Raw genomic sequence first — 16,609 nt, 5'->3', positions numbered from 1 at the left:
GGCTTTCTATTCATGGTGGTGAGTAACTTTCCCTTTTGAAGAAATGTATTTTAAGTTTTCGATATGAGACAAGCCAAAGAAAAATAATAAACCAAGGTCTAGACCATATGGTTTACAGCTATGGCAAACTCATCTATGACTTTTAATAACTGAAGTTTGGAGATAGGATTGGAAGTCTGAGGGACAATAGCTTAAGCAACATTCACCAGGGCAGATGTCAAGACTGAACCAGAAGAGATGGTGTATTAGATAAGTCAGAGACAGATGCTGGAGAAGGCTGGGGGACTTCCTCATGCGACATTGAGCAGACAGTAAGCTAACATGGTAAAGAACATATCTAGTATTGAACTTGGCAAAGAACCCTGCTCCTGGGTCCATATGTCTCTTTTCTAAATAAAATGTGGCCCCATTGCAGTTGTGTCTGTTTCCTGTGAGCAGTTATTGCAGCTGCAGTGATGCTGGCGATGCTGATGGAAGACTAACGGTGACAGCTGTTGCTCACTGAGTCTCAACACTGAGTTCCTCACACACTTCTAGGCTTCTCTCTAAACCCCTTCAATAGCCTACACGTTCTCAATAGCCCCTATCCACACCGCTGTTTCAGGTTTGCTATTTTCATACTCTGCTGAGATAACCTGGGGATGGAACAGGGTCCAAAGATTAAATCTGTGTACATTTTTTCCTGTACACTTTGTACACATAGCCTGTGGTGAATAGTGTTAATCACCAACTTCATAGAGTCTAAGTTTTCTGGAAGACAGGCACCAGAGTATGCCTAGGCCATTATCTTGATTGCATCCATTGAAGTGGGAAGACCTGCTCACTATAGGCAGCACCATCCCCTATGATTCTGTAAGTAGAGGAAGGGAGCTGAGCAGCTGCATGCATTTGTTGCTCTCTGCTTCTTGATTGTGGATGCCATATGACCAGTAGCTCAAGCTCCTTCTGCCTGGCCTTCCCCACCATGATGGAGTGTACCTTGAACTGTGAGTTGATATTTGTCAGAATATTTTACCAAAACAAAGGGAAAAGAAAAAGACATAGCCTTAGGATAATTTTACACAAGTATTTACAGGTACTTTCATGCATAAAATTAAGTGCGTACACTTCATCATGAGTGTACACGAGTGGCCAGGCATGGAGTTTTAGCATTTGCTACATCATGATAGTACCCCAAATCTTTAGATTTTGGAGTATTTTGAATTTTAGATTTCAACCTGAAAAGCCAACACAAGTAATGCCTGACATTTAAGGACCACATACAAGACTTATTCAAACCACTTCTTCATCCCTTCATTCTTAACAACCATCTCAGGAGGCAAGTATCATCACTCCCACTTTATAGATTAGAAGAAAGGAGTGTGTAGGCGTGAAGGCTGTTCTTGATTGTTAACTTGACTACATCTGGAATGAACTAAATACCATGAGGATGAGAGGGATTTTCTTACTTGCAGTATTTGAAGTGGGAGACCTAGCCTAAATCTGGATCTTTTGAGGTGGGAAGATCACCTTGAGTTGGGACCACACCTTTGGATGTCATCCTATATAAAGGATATAGAAGAAGAAAGATCTTGGTGGCAAGTCCATTCCTTCACCGGCATTAGAGTCTACTTCTTTGGGATTCTGGTGTATCCTGATGAGCAGCTAAGACACCCAGCCTTGTGGTTTCAACAACTATTGAGTTTTGTACTTTCTTTTGGGAAATAGCCATTGTTGGAATAGTAGGACCTTAACCCAGAAGCTACTCTAACAAATCATATATATATATATATATATATATATATATATATATATGATTATATATTATAGATTCAACCTATCAGTTCTGTTCCTCCAGATAAGTTAATACAGTAGACTTCAGCCATAAGTGATAGCGTGGATTCCAGAGCTTCCATTCTGTCCCCAAAGCCCATACTCAGTCAACACATGATATGTAATGATAAGGGCACAGACTCTAACTCTGTCATACAGAGAACTCACAGCTACTAAACTGTCAGATCAGCCAAACTACCTTCCAAGTCACATTCCCCAAAGGCAAATGCCTCTATCACTTGAGCAGATATGTACTGTGCATCTTCTGTGCCAGGCATACAATCCTTCCTTCAGTCAGCTGCAGCTGGGAGCTACAGACCCAGTCCTGCCCTCCATCAAGTGGGAAGGTCACCCCACACCTTTAAGGGTTCTGATTGAGCCCTGAGCTCAGGATGGATCTGTAGAACTTCTACTCTAGACCCTATTTTTGTTTAAGCCTCTACTTTTTCCAAACGTAGTTTCTTTAGCTCTGCAGTTGAACACCTCCAGGTCGTGTGGCTGAGCTGGGGTTCTAGTAAAGTGTGGAGGAGATGGTACAGTGAGAAGCCGAACTGATCTAAAGCCCCTTAGAAATGGAACTGCCTTTTCTTTTTATCCTGTTTGTTTTGGTTAGACACTGCTGTCTGAGTTTAGTTTTAAAGCGGATATCTAAATTTAACTTAAATTGACATAATCTTGTTCCATATTTTATGGACACAGCATGGTACTTAACTACATGTGTATGAAACTAAAAAGTTCGACACTACCACAGCAGAGGGTAGAATGGGGTGTGGTGGTGGCCTCTCTTTCCCCTCCCCCACCCCCCTAGAATGCCCAAACAGACAACTGAGAGGAGGAAGCACTTGGGCAGGGGAAGGAGGACTTTATTCATGGTTTGGTTCACATTGTTGTGGGAAGACATAGTACAACAAAGCCGTTTACATCATGGGTGACGTCATGGTAAAGTGACCTGCCTCCTCCAGCAAGACTCTGCTTCATAAGTTCCCATTCACTCCCCAAGGATCCACTCCGAGTAACAACAGAGCTGGCAATTCCTAATATTATCTATGTGTATATGTATAATTATGTATACATCTATTTAAAAGTAGCAACAATTAAAGAAAAGAGGCTATAAATTCAGATACAGGGGGTACATGGGAGGGGTCAGATGGACGGGCAGAGGGAAATGATATAATCTCAAAAATTAAAGATTATAATTAAGACATAGAAAAGCAATAAAATAGCTGGGCGGTGGTGGCACACACCTTTAATCCCAACACTTGGGAGGCAGAGGCAGTCGGATTTCTGAGTTCGAGGCCAGCATGGTCTACAGAGTGAGTTTCAGGACAGCCAGGGCTATACAGAGAAACCCTGTCTCGAAAAACCAAAAAAGAAAAAAAAAAAGAAAAAAGAAAAGCAATAAAATAATGGCTTTGGAGCATTGGTCTTAACTTTGTTCCTCTGTCATTCAAGCAGAGAATGGGCCAGGTTCAGTGTTAAAGGAAGTGTTTGTGGGATAGGAGAATGGCTGTTTTGTTAACATCCTTGTGCGTGTGTGTGTGTGTGTGTGTGTGTGTGTGTGTGTGTGTGTGTCTGTTTTGTTGACATCCCTCTGTGTGTGTGTGTGTGTGTGTGTGTGTGTGTGTGGCCTCAGCAACTAGATTGCTTCCAGTGCCAGCTTCAGACCTCCCTGGGAGCTTTGTCTAATGCTCACTGGAGAAAAAAGATGAATGGTTCCATGTAATGACCATATCAACCTACCAGGGAAATGTCCTAGTATCCCTAGGCTACTGAGACCTACAACTCATTGGCTACATCCTGTGTGCCAGATCTGTGGGAGCAAGAGGGTTTTCTGTAGGACTTATTTAGTCCCTAATGCTATCTTTACTTTTTTAAGTTTTATTTTTATTTTAAATTATATGTATGTGGGGGACATGCTCATGAGTGGAGGTTTGGGCAGAGGCCAGAGGCTTCAGATGCCCTGGAGCTGGAGTTACAGGTGACTGTTAGGTTCTCTGCAAGAGCAGTGCTTGTTCTTAGAGGCAGAGCTGTCTCTCGGGTGTCCCATCATGTTATCTTGAGGAGACAAGGATTCTTATCTCTGAAGAAAAACAGAGTCAGGAAGTTGAGGAAACAACACAAGGGTAGAAGTGCAAGAAGAGACGAATAAGGAGCTGGGGTTTGAACAGGACCCGCTAACATATAAACAGTAATAATTCTCCTTTGTATAAAATGAGGTGGCTCTGTCTTCTCACAAATTCAGTCCAAGCCTTTAAGGGTTGAACTTTATGGCCTTGTGGTCACTAGATCAAGGATTATTAGAGACTCCAACCTCCCAGTGTTATGGCAGAGGAGCAGTTTCTATTTCTGGTGCCCACTGCCATCTCCAGGGAAATGCTTCTCAGCTGCTCTGGAGTCACAATGTTCTTGTTTTCCTCCAGGCCCTGTGACTCAGCACGCAGCTCCAGATGGCTTCCTGCACTTCTAGCCCCATTGGCTGGGCGCTAATCGCAAGGAAGCATCAGAGCCCTCCTGGCCCAGCTCTCCACTGGACAGTCTCGCGGCACACCGTTTGCATGGGCTGCTTTCTCCCTTTTCTGACCTCCCTGGAGTACAGATGCTCTGCGCTCTGAAGGTGAGATCCAGGAATCATACCCTACTCTGGACCAGCGAGATGGGGAAGGGCATTTGTGGAGCCTCACTGATCCTGTGTGGAGACACTCATCACCTACCTCCAGAGTCAGGGCTACTGGATGAAACAAACACAGAATACTGTGGTAGTTCTGAATTTCAGACAAACTGGTTTATTTTTTTTGTTATGTTTTTATTATAAGTATGTCACAAATACTGCATTAAAATTTAGTTGGGTTTCCTGTAACTTTATTCATTAAGTAAATAACCATTCTAGCATGCTGAGCACGGAGCAAGGAAACCAGTGAGCTTTTTCCTCCATTAAGACCCTATACTTAGTAGTGTCTTTGCTGTGAGATGCTCATAATACTTGTGACAGACACACAGTCGTGCAGTGGGTGTGACAGAGCATGAACCATCTCAGCCAGAGAGTAGGGCACTTGGGCTTTTTGTCTGCTACTTCATCTTTAAGATGCTCCAATGTTTGCATGCTACTGGCTGCCTGGCACGTGTGTAGACCAAGTCTCCTTGTCACGCCTCATGGAGACATAAGAAGTGTAACTTGTTAGTGTGTTCAAGCTGCACATTTAGCTGTAACATGTTCCTTGACGCCTACTTGACATGAAAAAAAAAAAACCCACAGAGGACAGTTGACCTGCTGTGTATATATGAAATCTGTATGGGAAGGATTGGGTCTGTTTGGTTCTCTAGCACTCAGGATGGTGCCTGCCCTCCTCACCCCAAATGTGGAACATTGGATTAACTGAAACCAGCCTAATTAACAACATAAGCAAAAATAATGCGTGCCAGGCACAGTGGCTCACATCTCTGATCCCAGCGCTTAGAAATTGGAGGCAGGAAGATCATGATTGTCAGACTCATATGCAGATAGTGACTGCAAGTTGGCCTATCTCTTGAGACCTTGTCTCAAAACAAACAAACGGGAATAAATAAGTATACATTCACAATCTATATCAAGGGAGACTTTCTGGAGCTGATCAACTTCCCTTCCGTGCTGAGTCACAGTCATAAGTCAAAGTCCTGCTTTGCTTACAGTAATTTATACCAAACCCAAGAAGGACTTCCATTAGCCACTATAAGTCACAAATGTTCAGTGACCAGAGCCCAAGGCTGATGTGGCTTTGACTGTTCTCTCCCAAACTCTCCATAGATCAGAGGCTGTGCTTTTTTTCTTTAATACATTTTTAGTGGCTCTGGTATTCATCAGTGTTCTGTTGCTATGATACAATGTCAGAGGTTGGGTAATTTATAAGTAAAAAAAGCCTACTGGTACATCACCAGCTCTGGCGAGCACCCCTCCCCCCACACTACCTTCTTTACCTTGTGGCACATGGTGTCACAGCTGCAGGAATGCATATGAAGGAGAGCAAGCCATGAAACCAGAGAGGGGCTCTTGTGAATCAGTCTGCTCACACAAGAATTACTTCAATCCCTTCCAGAATTTTCTGTCCCTAGTGACCTCCCACAGGGTCCCACCACTCAGCTTATGAACCAAACCCCCAAGTCATGAAGTCCTGGAGGACAAACTCCAGTGGGCCACAAGGCACAGATGACTACTCAGTCAGTACTCAGTGAGTGTGTAGAGTCTGTGGTAAGGACCTCACCAACGGGAATTGCAGGCAGGCTGCTGGAATGTCTTAGCCTCAGAGTCATCCTGGGTTCACCTGGTGGGAGCTTTGAAGGGCCTGGTGTACCATTCTGGCAGCTGTTTTCAGGGCTCACATCCCAGCAAGCCCTTCCTGTAGCTCTGCACTGACTTCTCATTCTTTCATCATTACTGATAATTCTCTAAGCTGCACCCCTCCCATCTCCATCACTGCCCCTACACAGAGCTTACATGTGCCCTAGTTTGATTTCTGTTTCTATGATAAAACACTGGCTTGGAGGCAGGGGACTTATTTGACTTTTAGTTTACAGTCTATCTCCAAGGCGGGACCCCACAGCAGGAATCCAGAGGCAGAAACCGAAGCAGAGATTTGGAGCAACCTTATTGGCTTACACCTGTGTACATTGTTAGCCACTTTCCTTATACAGCCAGAAAATGCCTGCCTAGGAATTGTTCTACCCACAGTGGGCCTCCGTTGTGGGCATAATGGGCTATGCCCATGGGCCAATCTGATGAAGGTAATTTCTCAGTTGAGGTTCTTTCTTCCCAAGTGGGTTAAGTTGATAACTGTGATGGTTTGACTGGGAAAGACCCAGTAGGCCCATATAGCTGAATTCTTGATTCCCAGTTGGTAGAACTGTTTGGGAAGGATGAGAAGGTCTGGTCTTATTGGAGGAGGTATGTCACTGGAGTGGGCTTTGAGATTTCAAAAGCTCCACCCACCCAAGTTCTAGTTAGTTTTCTCTCTCTTTGCCTTTTGTTCATGAAGATGTGAGCTATCAGCTACTGTTTCAGTACCATGCAGGACTGCTACCATGCTCCCTGTCATGATGGTCATGAACTCTAACCTTCTCAGACCACAAGCCCCTATAAACTCTTTCTTCTATAAGTTGCCATAGTCATGGAATTTTTTCAGAGCAGTTGAAAAATAAAACGACTGAAGCTCACTATGACACTGTCTGTCTCAGGATCGTGTTTCTGGCTCTTCCCGGTGTTCTTGTTTCTAGCGTCCTCTCTATAAATCTACCTTCATCACTTTACCAGAGTGTTTATTAATCAACGTGTGCCTTCAGTCTTGTCTCAAATCTCTCATGAGATGGAATTCAGGAAGCCCAATGCTTGCCCTTAAATTGGTCTACCTTTCTTTAATGAGAGGAGGTATACTCATGTGGCCATTTACCTTTCTTTATAGGAAAGGAGGTATCCTTATGTTGCCATTTCTAGCTTTGAATATCCATTACTATGGCACTCATCATTTTGTGTGCCAATTGATCCCTGAATCATCTGAGATGTGGCTTTAATTCTGTCTACCTCTATGCCAGAATAGCCCAAACTTATAAAGTATAGAAGTTTGGACAGCAAGATAAGAGTGCTCAAGGACCTGACTTTGAAACACTAATACCTTCACAAAAAACTGGACTTGGCTACGTGTCCACCTGTGATGCAAGAGAGGGAACAGTGAGCAGACACAGGAGATGCCTGGAAATGGCTGCCCAGCAGCCTGGTGGAGAAGTGGTGAGCTCCAGCTTCAGTGGGAGGAATGTCTCTAAAGGAGGTAGGGAGTGATGGGGCAGGACAACCAGTGTCTTTGTGTGGGCTTTACATGTACATACATGATATCCTACACACACACACACACACACACGAGTGCCCTTCCACCCACACAAAATCCAAAGGCATTCAATTCACCGTTCTGAAGTCTGGGAAGTCTAAGAGTGTGATGATAGCCTCTCCCTGGCTTGTGGTGAGGCCCCCAAGCTGATTGACAATGTTGTAGAAGGCAGCATGGAAAGCAAACGCAGGCATGAGAGGGGAAAACCAACCAACCGACTGACAAACCAACCAACCAACCAACCAACCAACCAACCAACCAACCAACCAACCAACCACAAAAACATGTGAGGGAAAGATGCAATTTCTAACACACCTCTCCATGGAGAACAAAACCAGTCCACAGCCTTTGGGAGGCAGAGGCAGGAGGCTTTCCTGAGCTATACAACAAGATTCTGCCATAAACAAACAAACAAACAAACAGACTCAAAGGAAAGCAAGCAAAGGAACACGAGAACAACATCGATTCTGTAGGAATGGTACTGTGACTTAAGCCACTCCCAGTAGGTTCTGGTCCCCACTGTGTCACAGCAGGGAGTGAAACTCCCAGAATAAATTTTGGAAGACACAGTCAGACCACAGCAGCTCTTCTCCCACTTTCCACCCCAGGGAAAGTGTGTTCACAACGTCATGTTTGCGAGCATCAGGATACCTAATTCTCCTGGATGGAGAAATTTGTGTGTCAGGAAGGCATCATCTTCAGGGGACTCACTAGCAGTCCTGTCCTTGTTTATGAGGCATTGTGGGATGTTCCCATACATGTTGTAAACAGGGCATCATCCTCTTTGAATAATTAGCTTATCCATCACTTCAAACATTTATCATTTGTGGTGAGAACATTCGAAACCTTCTCCCTTCACCAGCTATTTTGAAATACACAGTATGCCACTGCTAACTATAGACATGTACTTTTAAAGCAGTATGATACGCATGATTCTTTTTCTTTATTAAAGAGCCAAGAGGGAGAACAAGAAAATGGAGGATCCTAGTTTCTTGACATCAACAGGGATCAACTCCCAGCCCTGGAAGTGGCCAACTCTTCTCTGGGGTCCTGTGTAAGACACAGGCAGAGCCTGGCATGCCAGCTTCTGTGAGTCAGGCACTGTGCTCCTGGAGCCCACGCTTATCCGGCCAGCTCTCACCTCGACGCCTCCCACCCCCGTGCCCACACCTCTTACCTGCTCTTGCTTTGTGCTTTCTAAAAGCTGTCTAAATCTTCCTCACTAGCCAAAGAAAATCTTTTTAATTGCTTACAGGTTAGCCTCTGTTTTCCTGCAGAGAGCCAGATGCCAGGGGAGAAAGGAGTCTTCTTAATGCGTAGTAAGAGCTTAATTAATATTTGTCAAATAAACAGGCATGTCAAATAAACATCACATGACTTCTCTTGGGGAAAAGAAAGTCCAGACCACTCAGGGGGCACCCCAGGTTATTTCTGGGCCCTGGCTTGTACCCAGTGCCCCAGTCAGCACTTCTGCCCATGGTGCCCTCCAATGAGCCTGGCACTGGGCCCTTTCACATGCATTAGGACAACTCTAAGCCTGACACTCTTGAGGCATGGCGTCCCCCTCTTTCCATGAAGACAGTCCTAAGACCCTGCTGGATGGACCTGCAGGCGGTACCAAGGCCACCCCTGACAGACCTGCACAGAACTTTAATAAGAGTTTAGCCACAGTCAATAACAAAGCAGGATCATTGTAACAATGGGCTGCCATGCGGGCTCTTTAAAACTTAGCACTTGTTTGTCTCTGGGATTTTTTTCATGGACGTAGGAACAGGGTCCTGATGTACAGCAGATGACCTAATAAGACAAATGAGACCCTAGGCGCAGGGCAGAACATACACAGTCCCTGGCGAGCTGTCACAGTGTTCCAAGCTGTCACAGTGCTCTGGCTTCGTGAAAGGGGGGATGGCTTTGAGAGCACCTCATCTCTATCTCTATGTAGCAAACTCTTACCCATCCCTTAAAGCCTAGTTGTGGTGTCACCTCCTCCAGGAAGTAACTTCAGTTCCCTGGGCCAGCGCCAGCCTGATCTCTGGACTCCCAAGGTTCAGTGTGAGGCAAGACTTGGTTCTATTGGTTTGCCTGCTGACCCTCCTTAGCTGCTCCTGCCCTAACAGACCTGTCTTCCCTGCATATTCAGTCCCTGCCTCTCCCTCAACCCCCTGCAAGCATTTTTTCATCTTGTTCTGAATTAACCCTTCTGCTTCCAAGGAAATCCAATTTGGGCCAAGAAACAGTAACTTCCCCTGGCTAACCAGAAACACTTAGTTGAAAGCTCGTGAAGACTGCTTTTCTGTTTTTTCTTCTCCTTTAAGCCCCATCTTCCCTCCCACTCCTACCTTGCATGTTACTAAGCCATACTCTCTTCCCCACATACATGCCCCCTCCCCATACCCTGCAGCACTGTTCCCCTCTGCCAGAGATGAGGTTCCCACCATCTCGTCCTATAGAAATTGACATACTCTTTGGAGCCCAGTCACCATGTTTTACCCTCCATAGGGCCCCCATCCCCAGGCCTTTTTTCTGCACCTCAATGGAAAGCGGGGTGTCCCCTCCGTGCTCCCTATTTCTCTGGCTATGCAGAGTCCTATGCATACTGGAGGTACATCAGGGATTCACCGGCACCTGGACAAGGCTCTGCTCAGTCCTTCGGTGTCCTTCTGGCAGCTGGGCCTAGGGCACACCACACCAGGAACCACACAAGGGCTGTTGTCTGGGATGCTGGGGACTCATGTGAGGGCTAGTGCAGCAGGTACCCATCCTGGAAACAGCATTGTAATTTCTTCTGGGGTATCACTGCCCTGCTCCTGCCCATCCATCTAGTTTGAGTGGACTAACCAAGACATCAGACAGGTCCACTGGCCCAAGGCAACCTGATCAGATGGTTGTCCTGCCCTAGAGAGGCCCAGCCATGAACAATGGGTGAGCCTGAGCATCGGGAGCACGGCTGCCATGTTAGCCATGAGTGTGGACAGGAAAGACAAGGAGAAAAACAATGAGACAAAGTCAGACATAGAATGTCCCCATGAAGTCCAGGTTATGTGACACTCGTGCTCCCAAGAGGAACCAACACAAGTAAGCCTAGTGGGTGGCAGCTCTCAGAGAAGTCCCAAAAGAGAGCCAAAAGGTCTGAGGGGCACCTTAGCTCTGTTGCTTACTAACCAAGCTGAAGGCTACAGATCATATGCACATGGCAGTTAGTCCACTACTGTCTCTGTTTTGTGCTGTTAGGAGCCCTGGTCTGTAAAATATGGCAAAACAGGTGACATTCAGGCAGTGGTAAGCCTCAGACAACGGGAAAATACAGAGAGGGAGGGACACTGGCAATATAGGCAAAAATCTTACATTTGGAAATGAGACTCAACTTGAAACGTGTTTAAGCAGAGAAGGCATCAGCCCTATAGCTGGAGAGGTCAGAGGCTCATGGCTTTGTCACCCTGCCTGCCCGTGGAGTGGGCTCATCCTCAGATGAGACTACACACAGGTACCTTGGCCCCAACCACCCAGGCCTAGTGGATTTTTTGTAGGGACGAAAAGTGTCTTCACCAACTTTCCTGACAGTCCGGAAACTTTGTTCCAGTTCTAGAGGCCATCAAGGGCCCTGGCTAAGCCTAGGTCATGTGACCATCTAACTGGGAGCCAGGACAGAGGGAAGGAAAGGCCCTCCACCTCACCCTAAGCACAAATGGGCTGTAAGTGGGGGAAAGGGCTCTCTAGGGAATATGGGTGTATCACTCAAACCTAGGGTGGGGTGCTGAGCAAATAAGAACTTCAGGTGTGCCCTGCAAATGATGGGCCTCAGTGTGGAAGGCTGGGAGGTCAGAGCAGTGAGTACCAAGCAAGCACCCCGAGCGAGCGGCTGCCCCAGCTGAGGCGCCTTATGCCACATGATCGTGACTCAGCAGAAATTCTTGGTTTTTGCAACAAATTCCCTCTGCTTCCCACTGCTCCATGTCCCTGGGGCTGCCCAGCTTCTGCTAGAAGTACCGATTGCCCTGGTCTCCGCCAGGCCCCAGAGAGGCTCTTTACTCTGCCTGCAGTCTTTCCTTTGCCTAGTCCTTTTCTTCCCAGGGCAAAATCTGGTGACTGCTGAGGGGAAAAAAAAATCAAAGGCCACCTTGCTCTTATGATGCGACTTTCAGGCAGCAGTGTTGCTGTCTTCTGTTCCCAGGCAGGCAGAGAAAGACCAGGACAGCTTGTTAAAGGCCCTAGTCAGGCTCCAGAGACCAGCAACCCAAGAGGCTGAGCCTAAGGTGTCAGCAGAATCCCCCGACCATGCTCAACATGTCTCAACACCCACAGAGGCAGCCCCGGAAGTTGGGGGTGGGGGAGAGAGCAAGGGTGGTCAGCATTGAAGGCCATGCTGTGAGAGGAGGCTCCGCCCACAGCAGGCTTCTCCTGGATCCTTCTGAGCTCTGATGGTCTGAACCACCGCACACTGGCTGAAGAACGGGAGGAAAGACAGAATTCTTTGCAGGAGAACGCTAGAGACATCCTGGGTATGAACACAGAAACCAGACAAGCCAAGACTGAGCGGCCTCACTGGGAAGAGCTGACAGAAAAGGGAAAAGGGCAGTTTTGACAGAAGCCACTGTGCAAAAGGGCTAGGTGGAGACTGGGGTGTGGGGAGAGGAAGCTGGGGTAGTGACAAGACCACTGTTCACAAGTTCCAAATCGGAGCGTGTTGAGGTCTCTGTATCACCTCTTCTTTTCCAAAATGGAGTGTACTGAATGAGATACCCCCTTCCTTCTGAGATGGACTCTAGGAGGACTCTGGCCTCCTGGGAGAAGTAAAAACAGCTTGACTTTCTAGGAAATAATCGTAATGTGAACATATGTCATGACTGTTAAATCAAGGTCTCTTCTGAGAAGTTACGATGGTGGTAAATGCTTGGACTGTAGCCATAGTCAGGTGGAGAAGTGCACGACCTCCACGCACCCATGCTACATGGCAAAGTGGTTGAAGTCCGTTCATCAAGGAATGCTACGATACCAAACATCCCTGCCATGCCCACCCCTGAGGTCAAAACACCTTTCTTTTCCTCCTTCACGTGACACTTCAAATTTATCGTCGAGAGAAACATAAAATCCATTTTTTCAGAGATTCCTAGCTGAGTTTGTCAGAGTTTTTCATTGTCAGACTCAAAAGTTATGTAGCCTGGGGCTGAAGAGATGGCTTAGTGGCTAAGGGCACTTGCTGCTTTTGCAGGGGACCTGGGGCCAGTTCCCAGCACCCAGATACAGGCTCACAGCCATCTGTAACTCCAGTTCCAGGTTATCCTACACCCTCTGCTGGCCTCCACAGATACCAGGAACACACATAGGCTAGTTGTAGATAGACACACACACACTATATATATATATATATATATATATCACGTTTTAAAATAAAAGTCTGGTGGCCTCAGGTCCAAGGTGACCACACTGTGCTATGAGACAGCACGCTCACCCTAAAGGATGCTCTGCTAGGCCCACAAGGCCCCCTTCTTTCCATCGCCTGTGCTGGGGCCATATGTGGCTCCCAGGAGCAGTGAGAACATAAGCCACAGTGCCAATGGCAGCAGCTATGTGTACAATGGAAGATGTCATTTGTCCTAACTCCTCCAAAGAGCCTCCTCAGGACCCAGAGCCCGGGGTGGGAAAGCTCAGCATTCTGGGAAGACAGCTACTGCTTCATTCCCCAGAACCTACATTGGGGCACTGGGAAAGAGGTGGACAGCAAACCCTCAGGACAGCTCTGTGTACATCCCACAGGGTGACTACCCTTGACCAGGGCCTGCTCCTAGGGCATCTCTTGGCTATGTGGTCTACACTGGGGAAGCCTAGAAGGAAAACTTTGCATCCAAACTGGATCCTTGGAGCCCCAGGGCTTAGAGCTCACACATTGGACACATCCCTCCATCTCTCCTGGGATGCAGGACCCACCCAAGGGCAGAGCCCCACTGACCCTGGCCAGAAGGTGCTGAATGGTGAATTCGGGGAAAGCAAGCATGTTCTTAGTTTCACTATTTCAAATGCACTCTGAAGTAAGCATCCAATCCTTTCTGGGCTTTACATCTGGAAACTACTTTGAGACTTGGGCAGAAGCTGCTGGTCTGGTCCTGGCCAGTGGGTATCAGCCACTAGCCTTGATTCCCAAGCCGCCCTGTCATAGTGATCCTCAGAACAGAATATCTGGACGTCTCTTAACAACATGTCTGTGACTGAGAAAGGAACAGTCACACTCAGTCTAGATTTCTTTCATCTGTGACCTGTGATCATAAATGCAAGTAAACCCTGACTAGGCCTGCCTGGCCACGCTCACCTGTCTCCTAGGCAGGCCAGGTCTCTCACTAGTATAAAAAAAAAAAAAAAGAGTAAATTGGGGAAGTCAGCAAATTCCTGACTAAGTGCAGAGAAAGCCTGATAGGCAGATATGAGTCTTGCAGGGCTCAAAGACAGCTCTGGAGAGGACAGAAAGACAGCCCTGGAGAGGATAGACAGCACTGAGGAGGGGCAGGGAAAGGAGGGAGGGTGGGAGGGGAGGGACAGTGACATCGTAACTCAGTGACTCTCCCAAGCAGAGAGTCACTCTTTACCTACATTTTCTTAGATCTACGAGGGCTTCATTTACACTTCTTCCAATGTCCAATTCAGAAGATGACAGAAGACCACTTTCTTTGTCATGTCAATGAAAGACGTTAAACAAGCAACTAATCTTATCATTTTTTTTATTCCATTGATGACTAGTTACTGGGTCCCACTGTATCACCATGAATGGAAATCCCTCTATGGGTACCAGCATCTGAAGATGACCATGTCCCTTCTATAAAGTGACCTTGGGTTTGCATAGAACTTGTGAGGTCCCTTCTGCTACACACTGACAGGCATACCCACGTCACTTATCATGGGGATGCAAAGCAAATGCCATGCAAATAGTTGTAGAGGATTACCTAGGGAAAGAGACAAAGAAAAAGTCTGTGTTAAATGTAGATTCAGCTCCTGGTTTTCACAGCATTTCAATCTGTGGCTGGTTGAACCCACAGTGGAACAAAGGGCAAACTTACATACATATATGGTATATAAAACAGAAACAGGTTCATACACAACGCAGCCATGTAGGACTTGCTGTTGTCTGCTGATTAACTGCCCTGGTTTGTGGCCAATCCAAACCTCAGAGCCTCGCTGGCCAGTCACATCACACAGGACAGGGCTGGAATCCCCAAGTCAGGGCTGTGCCTTACCCAGCAGCCCCTCTGCCTTGCTTGGCAGCAGAACTTCCCGCTGCCAGTCCTCCAGCTCCCAGCGCTGACCACAAGAACTGCTTTGCCATCTGGTTTGACCTGATTTCTCTCCTTTTCTTCCTTATACTGCAGGCTTGGGAGTCTGGGTGGGTGGTGCAGACGCAGCTGAGCTGGCAGATCAGTTGGGAGGCAGACTTTGCTCTTTTAGAGGCCAGCGGGCAGTCCCCTGGCACCAGGCCACTGGGGCCTTTGTGAAGGTACTTGGCCTAAAGACCAGCTATGCCAGCAGGTAGGCATGGAGAGCAGCTTGGTTTCAGGTTGTTCCAGTTAGTGAGCACTTGGGGCCGCTTGCCTAGCTTTGTGCTGAGTCCTCTGTCATCTTCTCACCCTGATGAATCCTGTCACATCAAAGGCTAGGCAAAGAGATTCATTCGCTTATTTACTCTTTCATTTAGACTTTCATTCCATCCAAAGCTGCCAGCACCAAAGCAGGTTCTTACATTCTTGTTGTGAAAGGCAGGCAGCCTCAGTGCGATATAGGAAGAATCTTCGGGTGACATGTTTGGATTGCAGAAAAACAGGAGTAATGGGGAAATTCGAGAGAAGGTGAGAATTGGGTGGGGCTGAGTACAGAGAGCTCTGGCCTGGAAGGGCGTTCAGGCAGGGCAGTTTAGCTGAGCAAAGTCTGGGCAGCCATACCAAGTGGGCGTGTTGGGAGCCCAGGGCTGACTCAGATTGATGTCCCCTGCACAACAGAGGAGGAAGTGGCTGTTGAGAGAGGAGTCCCTCCATCTGCTGAGTGGCCTTAGTCCAGTCACTTGCCTTCCTGACTCTTATTGCCATCTTGTAAACCACATTTCATGGTCTTCATCTGGCCTGTCGTATGGGGAACTCTGAGAGGACCAGACTATGGGCAATGGGAGGGGCACTAGGGAGGGGAGGGCAAAAGGCCCCAGGGGTCAAGACTGCAGCAGTCACAGGGTAAGGGGGAGGAATTCCTGTGGCCAGCAGACAGGCTGGGCTAGAAAGAATGGGCACAGCCTGCTTGCACAGGTGGTTGGGTGGGTGGGAAAGGCCAGGAGGCCAGCGCTTCCAGCAGCCTGAGATTCCAGAGCATTTACAAGGTGAGGTATGTCATAGGACTGGAGGAAAGGCCTGGAAGGTAGAAGGGCTAGTGTGTCAAGGGTGACCCTCTCCACCCAGCATGCCTCCTGCCCCTTTGAGTAGCACACAGGGGTAGGGCGAAAGCAACCCCGCTTCTAGCTCACCTACAGCCTGCGTAGGACACCATGTTTCTCTGGAGGCCTAAAGTTGCCGCTCCAGTTCTGGAATCTAAAATTCTCTTCCTGGTTGTTCTGGACAGACAATCCACCCTCTTGGCTGTCACCTCCCCTCTCTCAGCAGCCTCATGGTAAGTCTGTGTAGTCTTCTTTGTTTCATAACAGCCTTCCTCTAACCCACCTGATTCTGGAAGCTTCCAGATCCCGGAGGACCTTACTACTCCACAGCCAATGAGATGAATCCTTTGAAGAATTTAAGCCAAAAGACCAGAGCAATTAGACGTTGACAGCCCCTGGTGACAAGGGTAGATGAGCACTCGCTCTTGCTGACTCCTTACTCTCCCAGGTGCTCTATTCCAGCCTGACTCACGTCAGCCTGAACTGTCTGTCAGGTCTGATTTAGGCTACAATGTAGAGAAGACAGCATTATGAGGACCCACGTCAG

At 47.4% G+C, this 16,609-nt stretch overlaps 1 long non-coding RNA gene across 1 annotated transcript; it reads right to left on the bottom strand.

The window, feature by feature from the left end:
• Positions 1 to 14,354: 14,354 nt before the first annotated feature.
• LOC114611729 lies at positions 14,355 to 16,604 on the bottom strand. Its single transcript, XR_003709882.1, has 2 exons — positions 14,885 to 16,604; positions 14,355 to 14,593 (listed from the first exon to the last, which is right to left on the bottom strand). It is a non-coding gene; the product is annotated as an uncharacterized LOC114611729 (long non-coding RNA).
• Positions 16,605 to 16,609: the final 5 nt, after the last annotated feature.

Source organism: Grammomys surdaster, unplaced genomic scaffold (genome assembly GCF_004785775.1).
Source record: "Grammomys surdaster isolate TR1022 unplaced genomic scaffold, NIH_TR_1.0 126121, whole genome shotgun sequence".
Classification (NCBI taxonomy): Eukaryota; Metazoa; Chordata; class Mammalia; order Rodentia; family Muridae; genus Grammomys; species Grammomys surdaster.
Note: the sequence above shows the minus strand (reverse complement) of the source record. Positions and strands in the feature narration are given on the sequence as shown.